This window comes from Arvicola amphibius, chromosome 2 (assembly GCF_903992535.2).
Source record: "Arvicola amphibius chromosome 2, mArvAmp1.2, whole genome shotgun sequence".
NCBI lineage: Eukaryota > Metazoa > Chordata > Mammalia > Rodentia > Cricetidae > Arvicola > Arvicola amphibius.
In genome coordinates this window covers 118,181,489-118,189,030 of record NC_052048.2, presented here as the reverse complement: position 1 = coordinate 118,189,030, position 7,542 = coordinate 118,181,489, and the positions used below count along the sequence as shown (strand labels likewise).

Sequence of the window (7,542 nt, the reverse complement as noted above, 5' to 3'; positions counted from 1 at the left end):
CTAAGAGACCCGATGGTACAGGTCATGGTACTGTGTTAAAAAAGGTAATAATTTCCTTTTACTGATGAAGTGGTACATTTTACAATACAGCACGTCTTAAACAGGACAGTTCTAGTTGTTCCCAAGTTCAGGTGTGTTGACATGACAGTACCAGATGGAATCTGTTGCATCAATGAAAATGTGTATATAAAACTTGGGTAGAGAAGCTAAAGAGAAGGCTCAGTGGTTAAGAGCAATGGATGTTCTACCAGAGGACGCAGGTTTGATTCCCAGCACCCACATGGTAGCTCACAACCATCTTTAACTCCAGCTCCAGAGAATCTGAAGCCTTCTTCTGGCCTCTGAAGCCCACACATACACGCAAGTGAAATACCTATACATATAAAATAAAATAATTTAACATAAAAACAAAACCAAATCAGAAGTCCCTTTACCCACATTCCCATCAACATTGGATGTTACCAATCTCTTGAATTTTTTATCATCCAAGCAGCTCTTATCATTTCTTTGTTTTGACTTAATACACAGAGAAGGGCACTGTCTATGTCAAGGTTTTTATTGCTGTGATGAGGCACCATGACCACGACAGCTCTTATAAGGAAACCATTTAATTGGGGCTGGCTTACAGTTCAGAGGCATGACAGCACATGGGCTGGAAAGACAACCGGGAGTTCTGCATCCGGATCAACAGGCAGCAGGAAGAGAGTGAGAGACAGTGGGCCTGGCTTGAGCATCTAAGACCACAAAGCCTACCCCCATCAACTCACTTCCTCCAACAAGGCCACACCTCCTAATATGCCACTCCCTATGGACCTCTGGGGGGCATTGTCATTCAAAACACCACAGGTCCCATGTTCCTTCACTTCAGGTTCCTTGTAGTGGTATTTCATTTGTATTTTAGCAAATAAAGCTAACTTGAAGTTCGGAAAAGTAAAACAGCCCCACTAGTCAGCCTTACAGACCAGGCAATGGTGACACACACCTTTAATCCCAGTCGTCACACTAGTTTGCCATAGAAACTGGGCGGTGCATGCCTTTAATTCCAGCACTAGAGAGGAATACAAAATGGGAGAAGACAGCTCTCAGACACAGTTTCATTCTGAGGATTCCTGGAGGCAGGATCACCATTTCAGACTGAGCCAGTGACTGGCTGTTTTGCTTTTCTGACCTTCAAGTTGAACCCCAATATCTGTCTCTGGGTTTTTATTAATCATGTTACATATCCACCACACTGTTATCTGCTTACACCTACATAAGACTTCCCTAGAACTTAAGCCTTGAACTCTCCACCTGTCTCTCTTAAAAGTACAAAGGGTCATTTACTTACGTGATGGGGGGCACTCAGGAACCACACGGGTAGAGAGTACTTAGACACTGACACAGAACATTGGAAAGACATCAAGGTGGTTCACCCTGTTATAGGTAGCTATGCCATCTTTTCTCTCTCTCTCTCTCTCCCTCCTCCTCCTCCTCCTCCTCCTCCTCCTCCTCCTCCTCCTCCTCCTCCTCCTCCTCCTTCTATGGTTTTTCAAGACAGGTTTTCTCTGTGTTACAGCTCTGGCTGTCATGGAGCTCACTTTGTAGACCAAGCTGGTCTCGAACTCACAGAGATTCACCTGCTTCTGCCTCTTGAATGCTGGGATTAAAGGCATGTGCCACCACTGACCAGCCCATGGCATCTTTTCATTTTAAGAAAAGTAGGATTTGTGCATTTTAAGTGGTTAATTCTTTTTTATATTTGTTTTTTATTTATGTGACCGTGTATGTGTGTGTGTGTGTGCGCGTGTGTGTGTGTGTCTACGTATATATGCCACATGTGTGTGAGTGTACATGGATGCCAGAAGACAGCATCAGCTCCTCTATAGCTGGAGTTACAAGGGGGTTTTGAGATGCCCAACATAGGGGTTAGGAACTGAACTTGGGTCCTCTGGAAGAGAGCAAATGCTCTTAACCGCTGAGCCATCCCTCCAGTTTCAATGAACAACAATCTTTAGAGAATGCTAAAAGCCAGGTGCTGTGGTTTATGTCTGTAATCCCAGCACTTGGGAGGCGGAGTCAGAAGCAGGGGACCAGGAGTTTAAGACCAGCCTCTGCTACACAGTGAGTTTGAGGCCAGCCTGGGCAACATAAGATCCTATCTCAAGAAAGCAACCAACTAACCAACAAAACCCAAAAGCCCCAAAATAATTTTGAAGATCTTCCAATTATGACAGAATCGTTTCGGAAGCTCCTGGGTGCTTGTGACCAGTACACACGGCGGCACCCAGACACCAGCTGTCTGTCCATGGTGACTGCTCAGGGGCTTCCCATTTAGGATTTGGCTTCTGTACAGCAACATTTATGCTTCTTAATACATAATGCAATGCTGGCTAAAAATAAGAACTATAAGACATTTGATAAAACAAGCAAATGGGGACCATAAAATGGCAGTTCCATAGATTTGAATAAAGATGAACTTCATTCTCCAGACTCGCAAATTGCACTCAGCTAATCAAAATGTTTTTGTGGCTCATCACAATGCCTCTTGAATAGCAGAAATCAAAGCCAACTCTAGTGGCCATTACATGCTGTTTGACCTTCCATTGTCAGGGATAAAGACAGTCAGAGCCCACTCTAGTAACTTGCAGGATGGCACATGCACACGGCTATTGCAACCCTTTTGGTTCATCTCATCATTTAAACACAAAAACATGGAAGTAAAGAAAAAAAACAACAATTTTTTTCAGTGCAAAAGGCATAAATTCCAAACATTCATTTAGGAAACAGTTTTTATCTATTTCTGATGCTACAATGAGTCACTGCATTTCATACATTTTAATGTACAGTACATTCATTCCTATGCCAAGATGACAATGTTATTTTAAAACTTATCTGTTAAAAAAAACTTATCTGTTAACACCGCAAGCCTTCCCCACACCTTACATAATAAACATTTTCTTATTTGGTATGGAAAGAGTGAGACTCTTTTTACATTACAGGTATCACAGGTTTTAACTACCCATCCACCTAGAGAAATTTAAGTATTTTATTTTAAAGAATCTCTGCTTTATTACACAACTTTCATAATGATTCAGATGATTTCAAAGTAGAGAGGTTGATGGTATAGGCGGGGGGGAACCCGCACTCTGAAGGCAGAGGTGGAGAGTCCTGAGTTTATGACCAGCCCGGATTACATGGTGAGACCGAGTCTTAGAAAATTAATGTTAGTGTGCTGGAATGAGTTATGTGAGGGAAACATTCTCCAGTTGAGGTTTCTGGATTTAGAGGAAACCGGTGCAAGAAACTTGAGCCCCTTAGGATGTATAAAGACCAGAGACTCCTTGTGCCCTGATCTCTGGAGACAGCCTGAGGAGGGTAGGCAGTCTGCAGTGTTCAGAAGGTTTTGCCTGTGGTCCTGGCACCCTTTCTCCTCCCATCTCAGTATTACCTCTCTAGGTCCCTCCCTGAGAGCCTTAGTTTCTTTGGGACCCAAGCTATTCATGTTCCCTATAGCACCTTCCTCTATACACAGTGGGGATCCCCACTTACTGTACACACACACACACACACACACACACACACACACACACACACACACACAGTGGCTGATCCCCACTTTTGGCTGAGCTAATGAAACAGCAGGTATACAACAGGGACCGGGAGAACAAAAGCTGGATTCTCACTAGTGACTCTACGGCTCATGATTTACCAGGTGGCTCTGCCTGAGACTCTTCGTGGCTTGGTCAGTGTTCTGTTGCTGTGAAGAGACACCATGACCAAGGAAACTCTTACAAGAGAAAGCATTTAATTGGGGGCTGGTTTACAGTTCCAATGGTTTAGTCCATTATCGTCATGGAGGAAAGCATGGTGCCATGCATACAGGTGCTGTGTAGGAGCCCAGGTGTGACTCAGTTTCCACTTGGAGTCCATTTTGACTTACAAGTCATTTGAGTTTAAGCTTGCTTGCTCTGCTCTTTCCAAAAACCTTGAGGGCTGTGAGATTCTGCCCACGAGAAAAGAACACTCTGTATAGTAAAAGTATCCTGCTGATGGCAAACCCAAAGAACATCAAGATAGAAAGTGAGGTTGCCCGAGCAGCAAGCACACACGGCAGTTAGGAGGCTGCTCACTCAAGGACAGGGATGGTCTTGTGATTAGATACGGATTGACTTTCTGTGCTGTGCTTTGTTCTGCTTATGCATATTAGCAAGTTCTGAAACAAACTCTGGGCTCTTTGGCTGTTCCTGCATGACCAGACAGACCTCCCAACTCTATCCTGTGTTTTCTGTCTCAGTTCCTTTCATTGACATTTCCTCAGCCTTAATGACCCCCATCCAGGAACCCTAGCTGACTTCGTAGGAGCAGTAGCTGAAAGCTACACCATGATCCATAGGCAGAGAGAGAGAGACTCTGGGTTTTGGCATGGACTTTTGAAACCTTAAAGCCCACCCCCAGTGACACAGTTCCTCCAACAAGGCCACACCTCAAGTAGTGCCTCTCCCTGATTAATAGCATTCAAAAATATAAGCCAATGGGGACCATTCTTATTCAAAGCACCATACAGGGACAGATACCCCGAATGCTAGTGGATTTGGGAAGATGCTGTAAGCGGCTCCAGAACTCTCTTGTTTACTGGGAGCTGTGCCCTTTTTACAGCATTGAGAAACAAACAGCCCCTACCCTCCCCGCATTTACCTTCTCACCCATTTCCAGCGTCAGGGAGGAACTTTCTTCAAAGTCGATGCTGCCCTCATTTACCCTGGACTTGCCCACCCAGACTCTCAGGAGCCCAGAGGCTGGCATGCTGCAGTACTGCATGTCTTACTGTGACTTCACGTCTTGCCATGACATGCTCGAGGCCTGGTGGTAGGGTACTGTGTTGGGACCTAATGGAGTTCTGGCCTCAATCACCTCCCCTGCTGGTGACCTTTCTTGCTCTTGTTGTTCTGGGTTTCTAAGAAACTTACAAGTTCTGTGCTCTCAGAGTTGTTTACCAACCCTGCTTCCTGAGTACGCACTGCCTTGGCCCTAACCTGAGGATCCTGCGATGAGGTCTCCATCCTGTTGATCCACTTGTCTGGGTTAGGTATAAACCCACCTTGGTGATGTACAGTAACGGCTACTGATTCTTCAACATCCAGAGTGCGTGTTTCATTCATCCTGACATCCTTCGCTCGGAATTGGCATCCAGGCGACGCTGGCAGTACTGGTCACTCCTTTCTGGTGTATGTCTCCTGAAATTCACAAAAAAATCTGGGGGGACTCATCTGACTCTTTTCTCTACAGACACTCCAGCCTGCACGTGGACACTGGACACTCCACTGCTATGGTTTTGATGTTGTTTTGTTTTATTTTTGTTTTGTTTTTGTTTTTTGAGACAGGGTTTCTCTGGGTAGCCCGGCTGTCCTGGAACTTACTCTGTATATCAGACTGACCTCGAATTTAGAGCTTCTCTTGCCTCTCCCTCTGAAATGCTAAGATTAAAGACCACTGCAACCAGCTCTTTCTTTCTTTCTCTCTGTGTGTCTCTCTCTTTAATTTGTTCCGTTTTATATCATGGTTTCATAATGTAGCTCAAGCTGGCATAGAACAGTGGCACAGCTGACCATGAATTCACATCAATCCTCCGACCTCACCTGAGTCCCTGAATTACAGGTTAGAAGTAAGACCACATCTGGCTGGTATTTCAGTTTTCTAAAGACACCTTCATCGCTACTATTGTTTGGAGAATCTGATATGTCCACATTGTCAACCTGGCTGCCGTTACCTCTCCTGTTCAAATGTCAAGGCTTTCTGAAGTTGAATCCCAAGCCACATTTGTCACCCCAAATCTGTTACCACGGAGCTGGCCACAGTAATGGCCTTCACTCTTCCCCATCACTTATTGAAGACCCACGTGTCCACCCCCACCCCCGCCTCCCATCACATCTTGTGTCCTGGCCAATCTGCTGTTTAATCTTGTGGTTTTCTCTCTCTTAGGAAAGTAAAGGTCACCAAACAAGGTGACCGATGTGTTGGCAGGAGCTTAGGTGGCAAAGTGAGTGAGAGCTTGACCCCAGGGCGAGGGTTGAGGGTGGGTGGGAGGGGTGGGTTTGGAAAGGATTGCTAACCACCTGAGAGATGCAAAGTGCCTAGGAAAAAAAATACCCTCAACGTTTTTGTTGTTGTTATAATCACGGATTATAAGCACGGAATCTATTCCTTTTTACCCCACTTCCGTAGTAGAGGATGATTTTACCCTTTATTAGCATCTACTCAGTGTATGAAGCGATGGGTTTCACGACCCTGATGAAAGCCTATCAGGTACTTTGATAATACTCATTCTCCTCTACCTTCTTCTACCCTGCACCTTGCTCTTTCTTTGTCTTCTTCCCAAGTAGCCTTCCTGCTATTCTCTTCCTCTTTTTTTAAGATTTATTTTTTTAAATTAAGTGTAGGTGTGTGTTTGGAACTAAAGTTTAAGGAGGGGTGTGAGCCGCAGGTTGTGGGTGATGGAAACCGAACCCGCTTTCTCTGCGGTATTCTGAACCTCCAGTCTCTCCCCTTGTATTTTCATAAAGCACGGTGTTTGTAAAGTTCTGTAACGAGGAAAAGGGACTCACAGAGTACACAGGGCCCATAACTCATCACTTGGGGCTGGGTCCAGTGTTCCGGTATTTCTAGTTTGGGGAAAGAAACGGATATTCCGAGATTTCCAGCTCTTTTGGTTTTAAACGGTGGAACTTAGCTTTAAGATGATAGGAAAGGAAACACCGGCAGCTTGGACCCCGAGGCTCCTCGGGCTGAGCAGCCCGGGCCTCTGCCGCTCGCCCCCTCGCCATCGGAAGGGCGGGTCGGGGATCGGGGTTCGCTTCCCGGGGACGGCAGCCGCGGGGTCGCTCGGTCCGCCCCTGCCAGGCCGGCCTACGCGTGCTGGGGGGCTGGGCCGCCGAGAGCGAAGCCCCGCGGAGGACGCCGCCGCTCCCCTGCAGGCTCGGCCGGGCGAACCCGTCTCCGCAGCCCCTAGGGGAACCCTCGCCGAGTCTCTCCCGGATCCTTCGGTCCCCAGACACCGGCTGGTGGCCGTGAGTCCGCTCCGGAGTTACGGGAGGCTGGAGTCCCGAGCGGCGCCCGTGTCGGAGGTTGCGCATGCTCCATCGACGCCTCCCTGGGCCTGATAGAGCCTTCGCGAGGCCGGCACAGCGGAGCTCCAGTGGCGCAATCGGTTAGCGCGCGGTACTTATACAGCAGTACATGCAGAGCGATGCCGAGGTTGTGAGTTCGAGCCTCACCTGGAGCACGATCCTTTTGGAGCTAAGCCTTGCGGTTATTTTGTATTAGTACAGGAAGAAATTAGGGTTCCCTTAGTCTCCTCGCTTCCTGCTTTAGCCCGAACGGGAAAACAATTCGCTGAGGAGTTGTGCATTCGTTTTCCTAGCGGCTTTGCCACTGAGCAGTATCCAGCCAGCAGTGGAACTCCGACGGCTGCCGACTGCCGTTCCCAGGCTTTAGGCGGGTGTATAAAACGCATCCAGGACCAGGGATGCACACCGAGGTCCCGGGCTCTCCTGTAGCGGGGTGGCT

At 47.1% G+C, this 7,542-nt stretch overlaps 1 non-coding gene across 1 annotated transcript; it reads left to right on the top strand.

Moving 5' to 3' along the window:
- Positions 1-7,165: 7,165 nt before the first annotated feature.
- Positions 7,166-7,258, top strand: Trnai-uau. Its single transcript is given in 2 exon segments — positions 7,166-7,203; positions 7,223-7,258. It is a non-coding gene; the product is annotated as a tRNA-Ile (tRNA).
- The last annotated feature ends 284 nt before the right edge of the window (positions 7,259-7,542 follow it).